General features: G+C 54.9%; 1 protein-coding gene across 3 annotated transcripts in view; it reads left to right on the top strand.

Annotated features, from left to right (window-relative positions):
• The first annotated feature begins 1,063 nt into the window (after window positions 1-1,063).
• Window positions 1,064-22,886, top strand: part of Ahdc1 (AT-hook DNA binding motif containing 1) — a 37,266-nt gene continuing 15,443 nt past the window's right edge. Inside the window, exons 1-4 of one of the 3 annotated variants that reach the window (XM_013120216.3) lie at window positions 1,064-1,365; window positions 15,868-16,049; window positions 22,355-22,466; window positions 22,604-22,641. The gene's annotated coding sequence lies outside the window, so the exon portion shown is untranslated. Of the gene's footprint in view, window positions 1,366-1,414; window positions 1,858-15,867; window positions 16,050-22,354; window positions 22,467-22,603; window positions 22,642-22,661; window positions 22,790-22,886 lie in introns of those variants that run through there. The other 2 variants (XM_040756427.1, XM_040756428.1) reach the window with 2 other exon arrangements.

Here is a 22,886-nt window from a genome sequence, read left to right as displayed (position 1 = left end):
GCCCACGGAAAGGAGCACAGCAAAATGAATATGGTACTCTCCAATTAAAGCCAGGTAGCTCATCCCAACTTACAGGTAAGGAAATCGAGGCCGGTGATTGGCCACTGGTGCTCAGTGGCGCTATCCAGTGAGGCCTGAGTCCGCCGCTGGGGAGGGAGTGCCCCGGCCGCCGGCGCTTACCGGAGGAGGGGCGTGCAGGTAGCGGGCGCCCTGGAGCCACCGCCCGTGCAAGGCGCTATTAGTAAATCCGGTCGCTCGGCCCGCACAGCAAGCAAGTCAGGCCGGGTGTCTCCCGGGCCCTCCCCAGCCCGGAGCCGGATCGAGGCTGCCCTCCCCTCCCCTTCCACGTGTCCGTCTTCCGCGGGGCAGCCGAGGACCTGGGCTAGCGGGCCGAGGGCCAGGAAAAAGCCGAAAACACCGCGGCTGGGCCGCTCCCCTCCCGCTCAAAATAGCCCCCAGCCGGGGCTGCTACGCATTCCGCCGGCCCCCGGGGCGCGGGAAGGGTTGGCGGGCCGGGCTACGTGGCCGCTCAGTCGAGTGGGACAGGGTGGGGGCGAGGGCGGGCCGCGCGGTCGGCCGGCCGGCATGTGGCTCTCCTTCGGGGAGCCTTGGCAGCCTGGGCTGCGCGCTGCGCCGGGATGATGGAGAGCTTCTGGAATTTCCTGCAGCTGGAGAGCGCAGCGGCCGGGGGAGCCGGCCCAGCGCAGCTCGGGAAGGGGCATCGAGCCGCCCGACCCCCGGACGCGTCTCCGCCGCTCCGGTGGGGTGGGAGATTTCCCCGCCCGATCCCGGACCTCCCCCGGGCAGGCGGACGGGCGAGGCAGGAGGCTCCCTTCCCCCGCCGCTCCTTCGGGGCTGGCGGGGGTCCAGGCCCGCCCTTCCCGGCCTGGGCGGCGGACAGGGGCCAGGTGCAGGCAACGCCCCTCCCCCAGCCGCCTGGTTTCCCTCTCGGCCCGTCACCTCTGCAAGAGTCAGAAGCCCTGCGGCCTCCTGGGGAGGGGGCGGGGGCGCAGGCGCAGGCACCGGGGCGGCCAGGTAGTTCGAGGGGTGGCGGCGGCGGCGGGAAAACTCGGGAGCGGATTCCTTCGGCCCGCAGACCTGCTCGCCTCCTGCTCGAGCTGAGGCGTCGATTGGCTTCTCTGGAGGAGAGAGGCAAGCCAGTCCTCTCCCAGAACCCCCTCCTCTCGCAACTACCGAGCCAGCAGGAGGCGGACCTCTAGAAAAATCCTGGATAATTTACCCAACTCCGGCAGCAGCTTGCTTTGGGGGGCGACTGACTCTGCACCTTGCAGGTCAAAGAGTCCAGAAAAAGGACCCGGGAGGGAGGGCCTCCCTTTTCCAGGATCCCTGAAATCCGGGGAGTTGGTAAGTGACCTCTCAGGGCTCACTCTTGGCACTGTTGGGTGTGGGTGAGGGTGTTAAGAGATCGTTTCCCCACAACTTTGCCTAATTCCAGCACCGTTTGGTTGCGCTCTGCAGATGGAGACGGATGGACCGTTTGGCCACTCCCAGCCAAAGGCCCCAGTTCAATTACAATGCCCGCCCCCACCGAGCTTTCGTGCGTTAAGCCGGAGCAGTGGTGGTAGGCCTGGCTGGTTCCCTTCCCTGCCGTGCACTGTTCAGTGATCGTGGACAAGTCTCTTCACTCCTAAGTTTTCCTTTCCCCTTTCTGAAAAACTAGATGATAATAGGCAGGCCTGGGCCTTGTGGACTTGAAGTTGCTCCTGTAAAGCGGTTAGTGTGATGCTACCATAGGAACCCTGAGTAGCATGCAACCCCGCTCTGGAGATAGGGACCGCCCGTAAAGCATTAATCCCATCCACCTTCCACCGGACCTGTGAAATGTGGCTTCCCAAGGTAAGCAGCGCCTCTTGGGAAGGATGGAAAGGGAAAGCCATTGGCCTTATTGAGTGTTCATTTATTCATTAAGCTCATGCTTGCCGTTGTTGGTCCCAGCTCGCTCTACACTGGGGCAAGCAAGAGACCTTTAAAGTGCTGGGAACTGGGAACCAGTTCTGGTCACAATGCATTAAATTAAAGTCCTTCCTCCCGGGCCTGCTCTAACTATGGAGTGGAAACCGATGCCCAAGGAGGGGGCTGGTCTCCTCCGGATGCTCCCACTGTTCTGCTGGGGGGGTGGGGCTGGCCGAGCACAAAGCTTGGCTTCTCCAGGTGTATGGCCCAGGCAGGCGTGAGGTCAGTAGGGTTCTTCCTCTGGGGCTCCTTGTCGCTTTCCACATTGCCACTGCCAGATGCGCAGATTCAAATTCAAATTCCCCTAGGCTCCACTTGAGCCCAGGAAGTACACCTGGGCCTGTGTTGTTCCCACTCTCCCCACCCCCACCGTTCCCAGTCCTGTTCTCTGTTTGATTGGCCTTCCTTGTTCACTGGGAAAAACTACTATACTGGAAGGAGCTCAAGATTCATTTCGGTAGGCACTGATGTTGCATGACTTTAATCCTAGCGCTTGGGAGGCAGAGGCGGGTGGATCTCTGTAAGTTTGAAGCCAGCCAGGGCTACACAGTGAGACCCTGTCTCAAAACAACAGCAGCAAAAAAAAAAAAAAAAAAAAAAAAAAAAGTCCCATTTGACTGAAAACTTGAGGCTTACCTCTGTGAACCCTAGTTTGCCTTTTTGCAGAATGGAATTGAAATAAAATACTTAGGAAGGGCTAGAGATGCACATGAAACTACCTTGAACACTAACCCTCATCATTCTAGAGGCAGCCAGCCTGGCAGAGACCAACTTAAATAGTACAAGGCAGGGATGCCCTGGCACTAAAGGGATTTGCTTTGAAGGCTGGGTGTACAGGATAGAGGCAGCTTCTTTGGATTCTGGTAGTGCTCTTGGATCCCAGATAACAGAGTTCAGGAACTTGCCCAGTGGCTAGACAAGTCCAGCACAGCCCACTCTGAACCAGCACACAGGGCAGCTTGTTTTGCAGAAGCAGAAAGTGTTGTAGTCTGTGTTAAGGAGTAGGCAGCAAGGTTGTAAAACAGGTCCCATTGGAAGGCAGCGTGCAGGGGTCTGGCTAGTTTCTCTCACACCGCAGAGGACTCACAGTAATGGACTGAGTGGGGGAAAAGCTGCAACCAGCACTTAGGCTGTGTGACTTCCAGCAGGTGATTTCTCCTCTGAGTCTCTGTTCCCTTCTGCCTGACACGGAGGCTGGATTAGTGACTCCCTCAGGCACCTTCCAGCTCTGACAGGCTCCAAGCCCGTGTTGACTGATGTCTCCTAGGAGATAGCACACAGAGAACCGAGTTGGCTGGGAGATCCCTGTCAAGGTATCCCCCACCCCCCAGAAAGCCAGAGTGCCTTCCTTACTGAAACACACCCTTCAGGGATCCTGACGGAAATCGTGGTGGGTGGAGAGGGCATGTCACCCAAATGAGCAGTGGTGCTGACTCCCAGGGTTCCTGTTATCTGAAGAGAGGCCTGTGCTCAAGAATGAGCGTTTGTGTCAGGCAGGGCTGTGAGGCTGCTTGCTTCTTAGAGGAAAGGAATGTGTGTGTCAGGGACCAGTCAGCCTCTGGGGATGGGGTGCTGGGCATGGGGCTGCTAGCTGTGGATCTGCGCCCAAGAGTCATCACAGGGCAGCGGACTGGGGTGTGCTGTAGACAGGGAGGCAGGCTGTGGGGAGGAGGGAAACAAGCGAGAGGAGTTGGCTTCGAGTCAGTGCTGGACAGCCTGAGGGTAGAAGAGTTTCCCCTGTGCCTGGGTTTGTCCCCTTGGTGGTGGGAGTTGAGCTGAAGGACACTGTTCTGAATTGCGGTTGTTACGGTCTATTGTGACGGTTTCTGTGTGGGGCTGTTGTCAAGGTTTCTTGAACAGTGGATATCTGGAAGGTGTGTCACTGGAAGTGTGTGTCAGAAGGTGGTAGGCAGCTCCTGGTCGTTTGGGATGCTGTCTGTACGGGGCTATTGACTGGTATTTTCGGACTCCTAGTCAATCCTGGTTATGTTTTGGGTGCTTTTTCCCTTCTAGTCCCGACACAGGGAGGCCCCAAAACTGGATGAAGAGAGGAGTTAAGTCTGCCTTTTCTAGTGCTTGTGCTGGTAACAGGCAGCCTCCAGGCCGCTCACTCAGTAATTTTACCACAGTGCCTAAATCAGGAACAGGCGTGAATTGACCTTTTAACCCCTTCCCCACCACGGGATTAGATTCTGTTTCCTGTTCAATCTCCAGAACCAGTTCCATCCCGACTCACCACCCACCCCGACAGCGAGTGGATAAGCAACCCCATCCATCGCCTTTTCTCCCTCTACCCTTATCAGGCTCTGGGGGGGCCTGAGGGCCAGGCTGGTGCAGGGTCTGGCAGGAGCTGTGGGCCCAGGCGGGAGTGATAAATATTGAAGAGGAGGGATTTCGGTGTGGGCTGGAGCAGCTGCAGTGGTTCGAGTGTCACACTATCTCTCCCCAGGTTTACTGACCCATTTCCATTCACGCGGATGCTGGTTTCCTAGCAACGGCAACAGTCCCCCCAGAACAGGCGGAGTGTGTGTCTGCCATTAGCGACTGCTGCAACTGTGTCAAGGTTACCCCGCTCCCTGCAAACCCACCCCGGCGGGTTTGTTTTCTGCCAGCGCCTGGCACACACCGTGCCAGCACAGGCAGGGGGAGAGAAAAGGGCTGGGGGCCAGCCTTAGGGGCTTGGGTGGGGGTGGGGGCAAGGAAGAGCTGCTGTTCCCAGTCCAATGGGAGCCAACTTGGACAGAGTCCGAAGCGCCCCCTCCATTTGCTGGTGGAATTCCTGAGCCTGAGGGGAGCAAGGGGTGGAGCTGTCCCTCAGCCCTGACCCCCGAGATTCCAGAGCCTGGGGGGAGGGGTGTAAGGCCAGGGGCCTCCGGAACCCTGCCTGGCCTGACCCTACCTGGCTCCTACTGCACTGGCTTCCTCCCACTGAACTGTGTTAACAGCTCAGGGTCCTCTGTTGCTCTCAGCTCTTTGTCCCAGCCTCTGGGCCCGGTCTCCCCCATCAGACTCCCCAGGGCAGGGTTGTATTTCTCCCATCAGACTAGGGACTCCTGAGGTTGGGGTTCATGAAGCCTCCCCTCTGCCCTCCGCACCAGTTCTTGGCTGTTTTCCCATGTTATGGGAGATGAGATAAAACATGTAGAGTGTCAAGGGATTTCTTAATAAAGACTAGCCAGGCACGCAGATGCCCCCATCCTACTGGAAAAGGAGGTTGTACATGAACACATCCTGCCCTCCATGAAGCCATTGTATTTATAGGATTGGTCAAAGGAGGTAGAGTACCCATCTTTTCTTCTTGAAAACCAGACTGCAAAGGGTTAAACCTCACCTTGGTATGTGAACTCCTCCTAGGTGGGGGGGGGATAGGAGAATGGGGGGGTGGTCTGACACCTTATAACCACTCATGGTCAGCTTAGACCTGACCAGTCACATTCCTTCCCAGGAGGGTTGAAGGGTAAGGCAGACAGGGCAGGGGCAGAGGCCTGGAGGGAGTTGAGATGATAGGAATGGAAGGGGGGGTGCGGAAACTCCACTGAGAACCTGGGGCAGGGACCACTGGGACTAATGTCTGAATCCACTTCTCATTTTCCGGGCTTCAGTCTCCCTGTCTTTTCTCCCACTTTATACACCTGCAAACCTTCCAGGTAGGCCCACGTGTCTGTGCCGTAGGTGTACAGACCTGATACCGATTCTGAACAAAGAGAAGAGAATGGCAGAGGCAGTTTCTGACATGCGGAGTAGCCCAGGGACCTATGGGTAGCCTCCAGTGTGACTTTCCGGTGCTTGGGGGACGTTGGCTGGGTCAGAGGCGCTGGCATCTAGGGTACAGAGCAGGCCGTTAGAGTGAGACCTGGGCGGGAACTCAGGGAGCCTGGTACTCTGCCCAGGCCCATGACTGGCTCCTCGTGGCCTCAGTGATGAAGCGCTTAGGCCAGTTAAGAGCCCTCCTGTCCTGTTAGTCGGTGATTATGGGTGAGAGATGAGTGAGGGTGGGCAGGATGGTCTGGAGAGGTGTGGGAAGCCGCCAGCTCAAGGGGGAGTTGCAACATGATACTGTAGCGAAAATAGCCCAGGTCATTTTCAGCTGCCTGGGCCAAGGCATCTGATCCCAGCAGGGCAGCATGGGCAGGGGGCAGGGATGTGCCTTCCTTAAAGCTCCTTGGAAAGCTAGATAGGATGGGAGGCTAGAATAAGGTTGGCATGCCTGGCTAGGCTCCTTCAGACCTACTAGGCCCTGGCAGGAACCCAGGAATCAAATAAGGAATGCAGAGGGTTAACAGGAGGTAAGGCCTGGGCTCCCCCTTTGGGTCCAGGCCTGGATGAGGTGAAAGGTCAACCCCAAGGAGTCCAGGGCACAGATGGGGGGGCAGGTAACCTGATCCTTCTCCCTAGCTAGGCTTGAGGATCCCAGCACCACCTCCCCCAGGAAAGGTTCTTTGACATCCCCAGGAAGGAGTTTGTTTAGACTTGTTCTCAACAGGGGCTGTGGGCTAGGGGAGGGTCCAGGCCCATGGGGTCAGGCACCCCAGCCAGTGTAGAGTGTTTTGTCATCCTGGGGTTAGGGGAGTTAGAGGTGACCCTGCTGGAAAAGTTAAAGATAGCCTCTTCAGGCCCCACTCAGGCTCTAGCCCTCTATGATCTAGGGGCAGCATAGCACGGGACAGTGTAGACACTGATGAGTTAGAATTGCAGCCTGGTGCTAGACTGGCATTGAGATGTGTGTGGGATGGAGAATTACACCTCCATTCAGACATGTCTCTGCTGTCTGGTCATATATGTGGAGGGTGCTGGGGTGTAAGATGGTATGACGGCAGGCAGAGATGACACATGCAAGAACTTGGGCTCTTAAATCAAGCTTGGCTTTGGTTCAGATCTTTGCCTCCGTCTTAGTGTTGAGATCAAGACTCATGACACTAAAGCAAGCTTTTAACCTAAACATGTTTACATGTCTGCAGAGTAGGACAGAGCCGTTACTCAGTAAAGAGTAATGTGAGCAGGGCTGCGGTGTATTTGCAGCTCAGGATTGGGGCGCTTACTCAACATGCTTGAAGCCCTGGGTTCAAGTCCAAGCGCTAACAACAATAAAAAAATTAATAAAAAGAATGCTAACAAATCTCACTAGCTGCCAAGCTGGCTCTAGAGAGAAGTTGGTAAACTCTAGACACTATGAAGGAGAGGGTAGCTTTGAGACTGACTGGGTCCCGGGCACCTCGGGCTGTGGGGCTATCTATAACTGACTTGGATGTAATATGAGGTGAATGGTGTTCTGTGTGAGGCAACGGTTGGTTCAGCTTAGGGCTGCTCCTGTTGTTGACCTCTGGGGCTGGTGGCTGCAACCCCCCCTCCACCCCAGCAGGCTTTGTGTGGCTCTGTGGGTGTAACTGTCCCCAGAGTGCTGCTTTAGGTATGTTTGAGAAGGCGCCGGCATCCTGAGAACAAGTAGCCTTTGTCCGCTTTCAGCCCCCAGCTGGGCCGGGCTCTCTCTGGGGGATCCCCTGTTTCTGAGCCCAGATCCCAGCTCACCGACTTTGTCTCTGCCCACAGGTATTCATCTAAGGGGTGCAGATGCTCTGAGCCTTCATGCTGGGCAAAGGGATTCTAGCACTGAAGTCCCAGGGAAGAGGGTCAGGGACTACAGCTGTGCCCACCCACCCCTCCTTAAGATGCCACTCTTAAGTGCAACCTCGCCTGCTCCCCTGAGTTCCGGAGCATAGTGGGTGGAGTCAGCAGGAGATGCTGGAGCAGGCTGGGCTGACTTTGGGGCAGGGAGACCTCAAAGGCCTCACCTTTCCTGCGGTGGGAGAGACTGAACAGGGATCCAGAGACCGCAGGCTGGCTCCCCCTTGAAGTCTGAACAAGGCTTCTTCTGGGGGCCTCTGTTTTTTCCAGTTCCTGTCCACTCTTTGCCAGATAGTACTTTCCGCAGATAACCTTCCCACAATCGATCCTCACCTCCAGTAAATGCACCCCCCATTACCTTTACTCTCAGCGCTATGCTACAGAGGGAGAGACAATGAGGTACTGACAGCCCAGCTGTCTATGAAGCAGTTGACGGTGTACTAGACACTGCCCCTTCCTTGTGATTTATCCGTTCACAACAGGATTGGGAACTCCTGAACAGGGGTTTCAGGCATGGCATGAATCAGAAAAGGCACTGCTAAATATTTAGGTTGGGACAGAGGAAGAGACAAGCTTATATGGAAGGAAACTGTGCAGAGCCTCACAGCAAACAAAGCAGAAAAGCTAGGAGCCAGGCTCCGGGCTCCCCTCACACCTTTGACACTGAGTGTGACTAGGAAGGGGGAGTTGCTAGAGGCCTTCCCATCCTCACCAGAGAGGCTGTTGGAGCCCATCCCTCCACACAAAGAGAGAGAAGAGCACTAGGTGTATCTTTCTTTGCCTCCCACACATCTGTACCAGACCCTCTGATCTAGGGGAAATAGAGTGATTGGGGGCGCTAAGAGCACTTCCCAGCCATAGGAAGCAATTCTGGACTTCATGGAGTTTGTGAGCCCAGGGATTGGGGGTTACTGGTTCTGGGGACATAAAGATTTAGCTTGCAGGTGGGAGGTTCCAAGTTGGGCAAAGAGGAGTGTTGGGAGCCAAAGCGTGTGGGGGTTCAGTGCAAGGGAGGCAGAGATTATGCTGGCCCAGCACTCTTCCCCCTGCACACGCCCACAGGCTGGCCTAGTGGAATGCTGGGAAGCCCCAGGGATGAGGCCAAGCAGCCAAGGTGTCTCCGGTGGCACGGAAGCAGTTAAGAGCTGCCTCAGCCCGTTCCTTCAGACAATTAGTGACATCTCGCTTGACAACACCACACTGAGCCCATGCAGACCTCACCCCCCTCCTGGCCCCCCCACAGCCGCTTCAGCTGTTTATTCTTGGGCTTTAACAATTGGGATTCTGACTTGGAGGAACGGGCGCCCTGCACTGCCCTCTGACCCACCGTCGCCTTGGCAACTGGAGCCCGGTAGGCCTGGGCTCTGCGTTAGGATTACAGATCCTGAATTCACAATCTTGCTTCCCTGCAAGCAGAAGCAGCAGCAGCATGTGGGGGAACTGAGGGGGACAGAGGAGGAAAATCCCCAGGGGACATCCTGAGACACAGGTGGAACCCTGGGAAGGCACGTGACCTGGGGAAGAGTGCCTCCCTGGGGTTGGGAGAAGCCCAAGAGTCCTGTTCCACTCCAGCATCTTCCAGTTGCTTTCTGGAAACTTCCTGGTAGAGCCCGGAGGGTAGGGGCAAAGCTTCTTCATCACACACACCCCTTCCCCCCTTAGTCAGCCCCCTACCATGCCCAGAACTCCAAGTGCCAGCAAACTGTGCCCCTGCAGTGCCCGCCGCCATGGCAACAAGCCCCCCCTTCGAAAGCCCTGCCCCCCCAGCAGCCAACTGCCCCAGCTGAAACCAGAGCCTGTGCATCTGTGAGCCTCATGCCCAGACCCACATTCCATTTCTGTCCTCTGTTGTCCCCCCCAGTTCTGGCGACATCTCCCCTCCTGCTTGCACCCCTCCCTCCACCCCTGCCTACTCCTGCTGTTCTCCCCACACTCTATCCATCACTTAATGTCTCCCCCTTCTTCCCACCCCATTCTGTGAGTGTGTCTCACCCTCTTGACTGTCTCCGCTAGTCTCTGGGTGTGTCAGCCCCTCTGTCTCCTGCTCCCTGGTTGCTGTGCCTAGGCCTGTCTGTGGCAAGCTCCTCCATCTCTCTCCTCGTGTGTGGCTTTGTCTCTGCATCGTCCTGCCCCCCTCCCTCCTTTGTCTTTTTCTTCCTCCTCTTCACACTCTTCCTGGGTCTTTTTCTTGCTGTTTCTCCTGGCGTGTTCTCCCTACCTCTCCCCAGCCCCGTTTCCCCTCCCTTCTTTCTCCTTCGGCTGTTTTTCTTGCACCCAAGATTTCCCCTCTCTGCCTCAATCTCTCCCTCCTCTTTCTGTCCTCACTGATTCTCTAAAATCCAGATTTCTTTCAAGACTCCTCCCCTGCTCCCTGCTTGGCTATCTCGCTTGTCAGCACTGGCCAGGGAGCCGAGGGTTGCTGGTCAGAGTCACCCCAAAGAAATGTCCCTTTCTAGTAGAGACTCTATGCCCTGAGAGCCCCACTGGGCATGTGTGGTTGAACTTGAAATGGACAGAGCCTAAAATTAAAGAGCCTTCAGAAAATAGGGTACCAGGTGAAGAACGGAGGCCTCCTTTGCAGTTACGGAGGTTGGACAGTCCCTATTTGGTCCCCCTTCCACCAGCCCAAGTGGCACAAAGGAGCGGTCCCAGGAGCTAAGTTAGACAAGAGCCCTGCCGTTGTCTTGTAGGGTGCCTAGGCCACACTGATTCTTTCTCCCTGATATGACTGTCCCAGGCTATGCCTCAGTTTCCAGACCTAATACTCCAGTTTCTAAAAAGCACTTTGAGTTCTGGGACAAAGTCAGAGTTATGAGGAACAAGGAAAAACCCAAGTAACTGCCCCGCTCACCGGCACCAGGAGCACTGCTGCCCAGAACCAGAGTCTTGGTAGAACGAGGGTCCTGTCTCCTTAAGTGCCAAGCGGAGGGCAGTGCCCACCTCTCCTTGAGGCTATCTGTCCCTCCCAGTCTGGACAATGGCCTCTGCCTTCCTCTTGTCCTCCTCCTTCAAGGAATGAGCTCCGAGCCATGGGCAAATGGACCCTCGGGTAATGAACCTGGCCTCTTGGTATGGTGAGGCCTAGTCAGGCAGACAGTTCTAGAACCCTGGGTCTGGACACTACTCACCAAGGGGGTCAGGTTGGGGGGTGCCAGGGGGCAGGTTGCACACAAAGCATGCTGGGCCCCCTTGGTGGGTGGGTGGGGGGAACAAAGCTGGCATCGAGGCCTCAGCTAAAATTAGCTGCTTCCCTGCGCGGGAGCGAGCATGCCTGCCAGCCGCCCAGATCGCCGCTGCCTCGGCAGGCCATCTGTCGCCACGTTTTTGCTAAGTCCCCCAGGGCCCCCTAGCTCTAGCCACCCCCAGGGGCTAGAAGGACTCAGTTCTGAGAATGTTGGTGAAGAGAATTCTGGCTTTTGCTGCAGTCCAGCTGTGTGACCTCAGGCTAGGTCTGTCCCTCTCTGGACTTAACGTACACTAAGGGGACCCTTGAACTCTGCCATCTCAGGTCCCTTCGTCCTGGGCAGCAGGTGCTCTTATGGGTCATGGGGGCAGCAGGGGCATAGGGTGTGTGTCACTCCCTCCCTCTGAGCTGTGGCCCTAATCCAGGGTTCTGAGGTAGTCCAAGTGAGGCGAGGGTAAAGGTGAGGGGCAGGCCCGACTCACACCTAACTCCTTGGTCTCAGCTTAAAACAATCTGTCCTATAACACCTCAACACTCCCACCCCACATCTCCATGCTGCCTTAAAGAAACAGTCCCTGTGGGAAGCCAGGCAATGGAGGCTGGGTTCAGCTGACACTGGTCTATCCTGTGTCTTTAGGTGGTGTCTAGCTCCTTAGTTACGTCCCTCTCTTCCTCTTCTGCATATACGGCATGATCTTCAGAGACCAGCCATGTGGTCTTCTGAGACCAGCTTTATGGATGGGGGCCTGAGGTGCCAGAAGATGAGGGCCTTTGAGGAAACGGCAGCAGGGAATGGGTCCCACTGTCCTCCCCATCTCTAAAGCTGTTTTCTGACCCCAGTGCTTCCTTGGCCCCTTCTCTCTCCCTTAAGCCAAAGGCTGAGCTGCTGCTCCAAGGTCACACAGCTTGGCTTGGGAGGAGCGTAGACTTGAACCCGGGCCTCTTGGCTCCTGGCCTCCCTCACCACTCCGGCCAGCAGGCTGGGCCTGTTCTCCAAGTGAGTCATGCTCCTGGACTTTGGCCTCCTTGTCCCTATCCCTAGTTCTGTGGCCGAAAGTTTGGAGAGGGGGCCTTTATAAGGAAGAGGGACAACCTTCACAGCAAAGGGGAGTTCAAGCTACTACACTCCCTCCTTGAGTTCATCAGGAATGGAACGGGAGCTTGGGAAGGTGAAATTTCCTGGTTGTCTGTGTGGCCAGCAACTTTACTTCCTCCCCAGTGCTCTTCTCGGCTGCCTGGCTGCTGGGTTACCCAGGCAGGAGGCCACAGTACCTCCCCTCCTGGTGTCCAGGGAGCAAGGTCACACCCAGAACCCTGTGTGCCTCCACCTCCTCCTGGGGCCAGTAGCGTTTGTCACTGGGGCAACGTGTGGCTGTGCTGGTTCTAGCATTGCTGGGGTGACATTCATGCCCTGTGAGCTGTGACGCTTCTGCAGGCAGAGGACAGACAGTGCCACCCAGGCTGGCGACAGTGCTGGAGGAGGGATGTGGGTGGGCTGTCACCTGTCTAAAGCAGGCAGAGGTGGTATGTCGTGTCTACATGGGGTGAGACCCTCAGGGAAAGACAAGGTTGTGTCCCATGGTGGGGCTATTTTGGTGTACTGTATATGATATATTTTCTGAACATCACACATCCTGTCAGTGGGTAAGAGGTACCTGGATAGATGGTAGTTACACGGTTGTGAGGGTGACAACCAGATGCCTTCCTTGTACCATCTGGGGGTATCAGATATGACCATCTCACACTTTCAAGGAAGCAACAGGTTATGTGCTTAGTGGGGAAGGTTGTCGGTGACTACACCTGTCTCTGGCTGTCTTGGGGAGTGGCATGAATGATTATCTCATGATGTTGGGGTGGTCAGTGAGTTAGGAGCTTATCTCTTACCCTAAAGAGACAATATACTACCCTGTGGCATGGGGTTGGCAGTTTGTGGGGCTTCCCCATACAGACCACAAGGCCCCCAAAAGACTGGCCAGAGGAACTAAGTAAGCACGGTATGAGGTGGGTGTCTTTGTGTCACATGACCTACCTTCTGACCCAAGTGCCAGCCCTTGGGACTTGTGTCCCAGGAGAAAGGGCCAAGTGTTTTTCAAATGCTGTGGGAAGGGGCCTCTGGGGATGGAGAAGGTGGAGCACTAGGCAGGGTTTGCATGAGGGCTGTGTCCCCATAGGCCTAGGGACCCTGTTGCCTGCTGCTTCTGCCCCTGAAACTGTTAAACTAATTAAGGCTGTGGAGCCGCAGGATTAATCGGGGCAGCTCACGCGGGCTGGGGCTCAGGTAGTCGATTAGTGCGCCGCGGAGGATATTGGATTTCTGAACCGCAAGTCAGCACTATTCGGGTCTGTTATCTCCAAGGCTTGAGGGTCAGCAGGCGGGAGGCTCAGGCACCGGCTGCCCCCACCCGCCCGCCACCCGCCCGGGCATCCACTTCCCTGCCTATGAGGCCCTCACCTTGCCTTCCCTCTCTGTCCGCCCCACCATCCTCTTCAGGCCTCTGTGGCTCAGCCTGGTATCTGAACCTCCCTCTCCACTGTCTGCCTCTCTCTGGGTCCTTCTTGGCCTGAACTCAGTATCTGTCTGGGGCCTAGCCCAGTCTGCCTCCTTGTCCCTGTCCCCCACTGTCTCCGTTCACCTTTCTCATGACCAGTCTCTGCCTTCTGCCCTTGTCTCTCTTCCTTGTTGCCTCTGGTGCTTGCTGGAGAACCCCCCCCCCTCCTCTCTTGTGTGGTCTCTTCTGGTGTCTGCAACCAGAACAAATCTCCCCCAGCCAACACCCCCGAACAAGGAGGCCAAAGCAGCTAATGGGAAACATGTGATTCTGCCTTGTGCCTGGAGCACCGTGAAGGGAGCCTTAGTCCCAGCCCAACCCTGCTCCCCCTTGCCACACTCCCTTACCACACCCCCCCACAATGGGCACAGTTGCATGTTCCCTAGTTATTTATTGGGGGATGGCGTTTATCATCTGGGGAACATCAAGATACAGAGGCTCAGAGGGCAGTGCTCCTTAGGTCTCCTCAGCCCTCAGGGCCAGCAGACCCTGTGTAGACTTCTCTCGATCACCCATCATGTGTAGGAAAAGGGCCAAGATTAGCTGAGCTATGGGGGCTAGTTAGTCCCTGGGATCGAGGGGCTCTGGCCACCCAGAGTCCCACCATTTCCACCTTTCTGGGCCTCTAGGGAACTGTAGGGGTGGGGGCTCCCTGAGGGCCTGGAGCTGCTAGGCTGCATTTCTATGCCCACCCAACCACAGGGAAGGGGGGATGGATCAGAGGGAGGCTCTGGCAGGTTGGAATTCTTCTCTGCTTGTGGATAAATTGTCCCTAATCCAGGCTTGGGGAGTTGTCTGGCTCCTACAGAGAGAGAGAGAGCACACTCAGGCACTCAGGAGGTATGGAGGGAGGAGGGAAGCCAGCACATACAACAGTTATACACACAGCCTCACAAAGGTACCACACAAACGCTGAGGCACCCTGGTGCCGACAGGCACGTAGACCCCCTCTCTCGTGTTGACACTGACACTCAGCGACACTGGCACAGATATATAGTGGGATAACACAGGGACCCGCCAATATACACGAATACATGGTATGCATAGACTCACAATGATAAGGTCATACAAATCCACACATGCAAAGATGCACCCGCAAGCACATGCTGACCATAGCAAAACAAGCCCACAGGGACACTGTGACCAGTCACGCTGTCACACTGTGACCCTGAAAGCCCACAGGAAGGAGAGGCAGAGGTAGGAGGTAGGCATTGCTGATCTGCAGTGACACCAGTGCCTGCAGTCACAGGCCTGGAGATTGGAAACCTGCAGGGACAGCAGAGGATCAGCCGCCCGCCCCCACCCTGCTGCCAAACACATACCCAAAGAGCTCTGAGGCAGGCAGGAGCTGGTCTGGCTCCTGACACAGTGAGATTCAGCAAGCCAGGCACAATGTGTACATACACAGGCACACTCACAGCTGGGCACACCTGTCCCAGGCTCAGCTAAACACACACAGCTGAACGGAATAAAATTTAGGTGGCGCACATATCCACAAGTATAACTGAAGAGAGTTGATTCTGGTAAACACAGACGTAGACTCAGCTGATACACCAGCTATTACTGATTAAACACATGATCTTACACACGTGTGTGAACTTTATTGTGGTGCTGGGAGTAGAACCCAGAGTCTTGTATATGCTAGGCAAGTGATCTACCTCCGGGCCACACCTGAGGCCTCTCACATGGATAGTCGTAAGCATACTGGTGCCAACATTGACATAGAGACATGGCAGGCAGAGTATACCCAGCAGCCCTCACACAGGTGTGTGTTTACTCACATGACTGAAGCTTCCGGGAGACTTGTTTCTTACACACACACACACACACACACACACACACACACACGTCTTCAGTGCAGACCTCAGGGGACCAGCCAATGGGCAGGAAGCAAGGGAGTGGAGAACAAGACATATAACCAGTTGTCGCTGGAGATGGGCAGGTGCCAACCACATGTGCACCTTCATGAAAATGGGCATTCAGCACTGAGAACAGCAGCTCATGCCTGCACAAACAGGCCCCAGCTCCCCTAGAGCTTTCTTTCTCTCTCATTCAGATGTAACCCCTGTTTTAGGGATGAGAAAATGGAGAACCTTAAAGCATACCTGATAAGGGGATTTTGCCAAGGCAAGGTTCCCTCCTCTGCCTCTCCTGTCTACAGTTTGTACACACATTTGAGTATCTAAACATGTGAAGACACCTGGGTTGGAAGAGACAGGGACTCAGTGCTGGAGAGATGGCTCAGAGGTTAAGAGCACTTGTTGCTCTTGCCAAGACCTGGGTTCCATTCATAGTACCTACATGGTGGTTCACCACCATCTGTAACTCCACTTCCAGGAGATCCAACTTGATCTTGGACCTGTGGGCACCAGGCATGCAAGACACAGAATTAAAGGGTGGGGAGGTACTTGGTTCTGCAGTGGGATGAAATCCGAGCTGGGCTGGCATTCATGAGGCATGCCCTCCTGGCTCAGTGACCTCTGCCTGCCTCATCCCACATCCACGCTTATCTTTGGTGTGCTGTGTTTGCTTCTCCAGATGGGAGCTTGCCTGATCAGCTACTCATCGGCCTGGACTCCAGCGCCAGCCCAGCCGAGTGTGTGCAGAGGGTCCCGGGTGAGGGGCACTGCTCAGGACTCTGCAGAAACCACCCTGGAGGAGCTGATGCTGGTGGACATAGACCTGTCTTGCTGAGCCAGGACTCTGCCAAGCCTGCTCAGGTAACTGAGAAAGCTGGGCCCGGGCCTGGGACAGCATATCAGGAATCTCCTCATACCTTAGGCAAAAAGAGAGGAGAGAGATGCCCTTTAAGTCAAGAAACATTGTCTAGCTTAGTCAACTTCCCCATTATCCAGAAAGAGGAATGGGGACTTGTGGATAGACAGTGAGTCCCTTAGAGTCCTGCTTCTTAGCCCAAGGACTGTCCCTGTTCCTTGATGACCTGAGAGAATTAGGAGGAGAAATGACCAGGATTCAGGGTAGAGGTGGAAACCTCAGTGCCTGATAGATAGGTGCAACTGACCCCCTCCCCCGCCCAGGACACCTCTTTACTGGTTTGGAAGCGCTAAGATGGAAGGGTATGGTAGTCCAGGTGTGACTGCAGCCCGCCAGGGGGCTGGGCAGTGGTAGGATCCATCTTTCTCATGGCCCAGGTTAGCCCACCCAGGCTCCCAGCCACAGAGGCCAGGTGGGGCTGCCCTGCCCTATAGAGGCAACTCCCTGAACTGACACATGAAGCCTCAGGCTCCAGGAAGCTCCTTAGAGTTTAGCCTGCTGGGAACCCCACCCAACTTCCAAAGGAGCATTCCTGAGGTCTGTAAGGGGGTTGGGCCTCCAGGGATGGGAAGGGTGGGGAGGCAGGGCTGTGGGAGGATGTCAGGCTTTAAGTGTGCTGGCGCTGGGTTTGTATGCAAGCAGGTGTGGAGGGCTCGCTGCCCTTAGTGCATAAGGTTGTGTGTACACGAGTTATGTAAGTGGCCTAGGCTGGGGGATAGGTAAGAGCTTCACATGTGGTACACTGTAACTGCACTGAATTGTATTCTGTGCTGTGTGTGGGTATACTAGGCCGTTTCTACCACACAGGGTGCTACTGGAGAAGTGTGGTCAGGACTCAAATGGCCTCAGGTGGGTTTGGTGTGTGCTTAGAGTTGTCAGTGCTAGGTGAGGTGGCCTGTGCACATGGCTTCCTTTGTACTTTGGAGGTGGGCTGGGCAAGACGAGCTGATCTGGGCTCAGCAGTGCCCAGCCTTGTGGCCAAATTGCTGAAGTCACTTCCTTTCCAACAGTGACTTTCCAGGGGGAGGAGTTCTTCCGACCTGGTCGGCAGCAAGGGGCGGGGCAGAACTGGCTCTCTCTGGGGAGGGGCATGGGTGGGGGCGGGAGAGGTGGGAGGAGGTGCTAGTGGTACTGGAGGGAGGAGCCCTCTGGGAGACAGAAGGGAAGACAAGGACAGGAGTCTGGAAGGGCCAAGGGCAGGAGGGGATGGGGGTGGAGTGGGGCGGGAAGCACAGTCCCTGGGTGACCTCGGAGGGAGGAAGGGAGGGCTGCCAGTGGGGTGACCCTCGAGTCCAGTGAGAGTTGGCAGTGGCGCCTACACACCTGGCACCCAAGGCAAGGGGCTGGCAGGGGGCGGTACAGGAACAGACCTGCTTGCCAGGTGCCCCACTCTGGACAGGAAGAGGGTGGGCGGGGGCTGCACAAAGGAGCTCTGTGTGGCTGGGGATAGGGTAGGGTGGGTTATGCAGCGCTGTACCGTGCTGGGGTCAGGGGAGCTGATGGCTGGGGGCGGGCCAGGACCAGCTCCCCTTGGGGCATCAGTGGCTCCAAGGGGACACCTAGTGGTCAGGGAAGGTAGTGCATCTTGATGACAGGTAAGAAGCGAGGAGAGAAAGGTTAGAACTGATAGTTGAGATGGTTAGGGGAGTTGAGATAGTTAAGGGAGGCGAGCCAGGCTGAATCTCTGGGTGGTAAAGCAGTTTGGTTTAGAGGATCCCAACAAAACTAAATTTACACAACAGCAAAACTAAATGGCACGGCTGTGTGTCCTTAATGGTATGACTAAGCCTCTCTGTGCTCACATTTAAATCCAAAATAAGTGACTGGTTCATTGTTTTGCTATGACCTGGAGCTGGAATCTGCTTGCTAGAAGATCTACAGGTTGGGTGGGCACTAGAGGCTAAAAGTAAGGGAAGACCGAGTGGGTGATACCAAGTTCCTGAGAGGGAGGGTGGCTGACTCTGGGAGGTAAAGCCTCAGTGGAGGAAAGAGGTCCTGAAGAAGGTTCCAGAACAGCAGGGTTTCCCACTACTAGGAGGCCAGGGACATCCTTGGACCTTCAAACCAGCTGAGGGAGACGGGAGGGGGGGGGTGCAGGCTGGAGGGAGGGTCATGAGGCCGGAAGTGAGAGCTAGGCTGGCAGCTTGGCTCCCCTGGGGAGGTTAGGGGTGGTGAGGGGGAGGAGGTCTGGGGAAGGGGTGGGGTGGTCACAGCCACAGCGGGGGAGGGTGGAGCTGGGGATCAAGGATGTGGGCTGGTGCTTCCCGGCACTGTGCTTTGCAGGTTGGGGCCCCCCCCCCTTCTAGCCAGCTGGTGTCCCTGTGGGCAAGCTGAGACACTGACCCGGGAACAGACAGCAGACAGAGGGCCCTTTTGACTTTTCATTCACAGACTTGGGCTAGGTGGGACCTTTGAGAAGAGGCCAAGAGAATGGCTGCCTGTTAGGGTGTGGTGGGGAAGGGAGCCAACTGCTTCCTCAGATCCTGAAGGCTGCAAAAGAGCAGTGGACAGTCAGGAGGATGTGGCCAAAGGTCTTCATGGGTGGGTGGAGCAGAAGCAACCACTGGAGAGGTTTGTGTCTTCTGCCAAGATCACACCCTCAGGCCCCAAGTGGGAGGCCTCTAGAGCAGGAAGGGCTGCTGGGCCCCACCCACAGCAAGGGAGGAATGGTGACGGCCGGTAGGTAGCTCTGAAAGCCAGATCAAGCTTATTGCTGGAAATTGACCCGGTGATTCCTGAGCCTGAGCCGCTTCCATACTTTGAGGCAGGGTCTTACTCTGTAGTCCAACTGGCCTGGAACTCACTCTATGGACCAGGCTGGCTTTGAACTCACAGAGATCTGCCTGCCTCTGCCTCCTGAAAGCCTAGTTTAAAGGTGTGCGCCCTTGCCTGGCTTTTCCTATACTCTGAAGGTGTCCTCTCTTCAAAAATAGCAGTCCTAGCTAAACTCACTGGGCATGGTGGTACATGCTTGTGTTGTCAGCACTGGCAGAGGCAGGAGGATAGCTGCAAGTCTGAGGTCAGCTTTGTCTACATGGCGATTTCTAGGCCAACCATGACTCCAAGTAAAACCTTGTCTCCCAGAAACAAAGAGGGTGGGGTGGAATTGGAAATAAAGCTAAGTTGGTAGAGTATTTGCCTACCATGCACAGAGCCCTAGGTTTGGTCTCCAGCACCCACAGAAACTGGGTGTGGTGGTGCACCTTGTGATCTCATTAAGTAGATGGGGTCAGGAGGATTAGAAATTCAAGGTTTTCCTTGGTTGCATAGCTGCCTGTTAGGCCAGCATGTTGTACATAGAGAGTTCCAGGTTACACTGTGAGAGGTGTGTGTGTGTGTGTGTGTGTGTGTGTGTGTGTGTGTGTGTGTGTGTGTAGGGGGAAGCAGTGATGAGCTGGAAGGTGTGGGGACACCAGATCTTGAGCAGAGACAGGAAGGGACACAGGTCCACAGCTAGGAGAGATCAGAGCTTTGAGTTAGCAGGTGCAGGGGAGGCAGAAGGATGAGGCCTGGAGAGTGGACAGAAATGCAGACTGACCTGATGAACAACAGAAGGGTCCTTTGTGTGCCATTTGTGGCCTCAAGTAAAGTCTCCTAAGCTCTTCCCATTTGGGCCTCCTCTTCGGCAAAATGGGACTAGAGCGCAGGGTACCCACTGGGGGAGCAGATCATAATGACGGCTTCCCAGATGTCCCTCAGATGTGTGAGTCAGGCCCTCCTGGACTAGGGCCTGGGTATCTGGAGTGTTAACACAGCTCCTCCGCTCCCCCAGGCTCAGGGTTTGGAAGCCAATGGCTTAGATAATTTCAGTGTTCCTCCCAGCCTTAAATTAGACCACAACTCTAGAAGGAGCCTTTCCAGAAGTGACTGAAGGGTTGTTGCAGGAGCTGAGAGTGGGAGAGAGACTTTGGCCTTAAGAGCTTCAGGAACTCTGCCTCGGAACAGCTGTGTGGCTTCAGGCGCGTTCCACAAGGGCTCTGGGCCTGTTTGCTCTGTAGCTTCAGGATAATAAGCCATGCATGCCTCCTGGGTTGCTGTGAGGACTCAGTGGGTCCTGTATGTGGATTACAAAGTTCTTTCTGCCCACTACTCCTGTGGGCTGCATTCCTTTCCAGATGTCGAGAGATGCGGTGAGCGGAACAGAGAGCCTTGCCTGGTGATTCTTAGAATGTTAGTGGATTGCATGTCACTGCTTACCACAGGGGCCCACAAGTGTCCTTTCCCACAGTGTCCTCTCCCTGAGCCAGCCCTGGGTTCTCCCTATGGGCCAGCAGTAGGCAATATGGCAACCTGTCCATAGAGCATAAACCAATGATCTTGCCTTAGGTCAGGACCAAATAATAGGCAGGGATTGGAGGCTACTCTCTGAGACCGTTCAGCAGTTGGGGCTCATGCAGCTCACTAAGGTCCTGGTTCCTTGCTCAGCTCTGAGTCTTCAGGCTCCTTTGGGACTCAAACAGGCCTAGATCTAAGTCCCGGCTCTGCCCTGACCAGCTCAGAGTCTCTCCGTAAATATTTATGTAGCATCCATAGCTCAGGCTCTGGGGGTCAGAGGCTATAGCAGTAAACAAGACATGTGTGATCCTTGCCCCCGAAGAGCCCACAGTCTCAAGGGAGACACTAAATAGCCGGTCACACAAGTAATTGATTACAGTAGTGATAAATACTATGAAGGTGAAATAGACAGGACTCCAAGAGGACAGACAGGCCGGACTGAAGGCTGGATGTAACATAGAACTTCAGAGACTCTCTGATGCAGGTCTACTTTTTTTGGGAGGGGGTTCAAGACAGGGTTTTTCTGTGTAGCCCTGGCTAACCTGGAACTCACTCTAGACCAAGATGGCCTTGAACTCAGAGATCGCCTCTCTCTGCCTCCCGGGCACGGGTTAAAGATGTGTGCCACCCTCGCCCGGCTGCTTTCTATATTCTTGTCACTGTTCTCCCTCAGCACCCTTGTTGGGGCTAGAAAAGAACAGGAAAAAACTTCATGGGAGTCAGACATGGTGGTGCATGTCTGTAAACCCCCGTCCACTGCCCTGTCCTGAGAAACGGGGCTAGTGAGATGGCTCAGTGCCTGACAGCGTGAGTTTAGCCCACAGGACCCACAAGGAGAGAACTGCAAGTTGTCCTTTGACCACCCACAAGGAGAGAACTGACTTCTGCAAGTTGTCCTTTGACCTCCATACATACACAAGCATGTACATGTATATGTACATTTACACACACACTTAAAATGTAACAGAATAATAGCTAAAGAGATGGCTTAGCAGTTAAGAGCACGGACTGCTCTTGCAGAGGATCCGGTTCAGTTTCCAGCACCCACATGGTGGCTCACAACCATCTATAACTCCAGTCTGGGCGATCTCATGCCTTCTTCTTACCTGGGTACCAGGGCATAAAGATGATGTATGCATGTATGTATGTATGTATGTATGTGCAGGCAAAACACTCAAACATGTAAAGTAAAAATAAGGGTTTTGTTTTTTATTTTTTTTTGTTTTTGGTTTTTTTGTTTGTTTGTTTTGTTTTTGTTTTGGTTTTTCGAGACAGGGTTTCTCTGTGGCTTTGGAGGCTGTCCTGGAACTAGCTCTTGTAGACCAGGCTGGCCTCGAACTCACACAGATCTGCCTGCCTTTGCCTCCCAAGTGCTGGGATTAAAGGCGTGCGCCACCAACGCCCGGCTGTTTTGTTTTTTAATGTAATAAACATGAACTGTGTCAGATTTGGGGAGCTTCGTACATTAGGAGATGAACCTTTACTGAATGGTTTCTTTAAAAATGGGCAGGATAGTAATTGATTTCTGTATGGAAGGGAGGTTAGATGAGGTAATCCATTAAAGTGCTTAGCCTAGTGTTGGTAATAGAGAAAGTGTCCCCAAAGTACAGGCTTTTGTTGTCAGCTTCCTGGAGGTGGCTGAACCCTTGATGCTAGGTACTCTCTTCACTTTTCTTTGTGGCTCTTAGTCCACTAATTATTAAGTCACTTATGATTATCTGTTCAATGTCTGACTACCCAGGCCTTGTGCAAAGTAGATATTCCATAAATAATGAACATACGAATGAATGGATGGGTGAATATTATTTCATGTCTGAGCCACCACTTCTTCATCTGCAAAATGGGGTTATTAATAGCCCCTACCTCGCAGGATTGGTATGAAGAATTAAATGAAGCAATGCCTGGACAGCTTCCAGCCCAGTGCCTGGCGTGCAGTAGGTGCTCACTAAACCTGAGCTGCGGTGGTCCTTTCCAGGCGCTGTCCACACCCCAAGGCCTGGGCTCAGGCCGAAGTGACTCTACAACACCTCCAGCTGACAGCCAGCGACTGGCAGAGTCCCCAAGCACGGGGACCCTCTGTTTACCAGGTCAGGCATGAGGAAGCCCTGAGGGGGCTGGGGTGGCATCTGGAAAGGGGTGGGGCTGTGTGCGGGTAGCCGGGGTTGAATGTGGACCCTAAGTCGTGTGGAGAATTCAGATCTGTTACGTGTCTTGTTGCCCACAGAGATAACCAGTGTGACAGCCCAGGCGGCAGAGCCGAGGGTGAGTGCACCTTGGGGAATGGGGATGAGAAGGAAAGATGCTATGGCCAATGAGTCAGTTTTATGGGTGTGGCCATCTTGTTCTGCTGCTGGGCCTCTCTCTCCAAGATAGTGATGCTGTCCTCTTGGATCCTATAGACTATAGAAGGGTGTGTATACCTGATTGAATTTGGGCTTGGGCCAGGGGCCAGGGGCTCACTAGGATGTGGGAAACTGAACATGCTCAGTGAAGGACCTCCCACCTCT

This window comes from Mesocricetus auratus, unplaced genomic scaffold, assembly GCF_017639785.1.
Source record: "Mesocricetus auratus isolate SY011 unplaced genomic scaffold, BCM_Maur_2.0 Super-Scaffold_100014, whole genome shotgun sequence".
Classification (NCBI taxonomy): domain Eukaryota; kingdom Metazoa; phylum Chordata; class Mammalia; order Rodentia; family Cricetidae; genus Mesocricetus; species Mesocricetus auratus.
The sequence above is the reverse complement of the archived record's forward strand: the minus strand, read 5'-3'. Positions and strand labels throughout refer to the sequence as shown.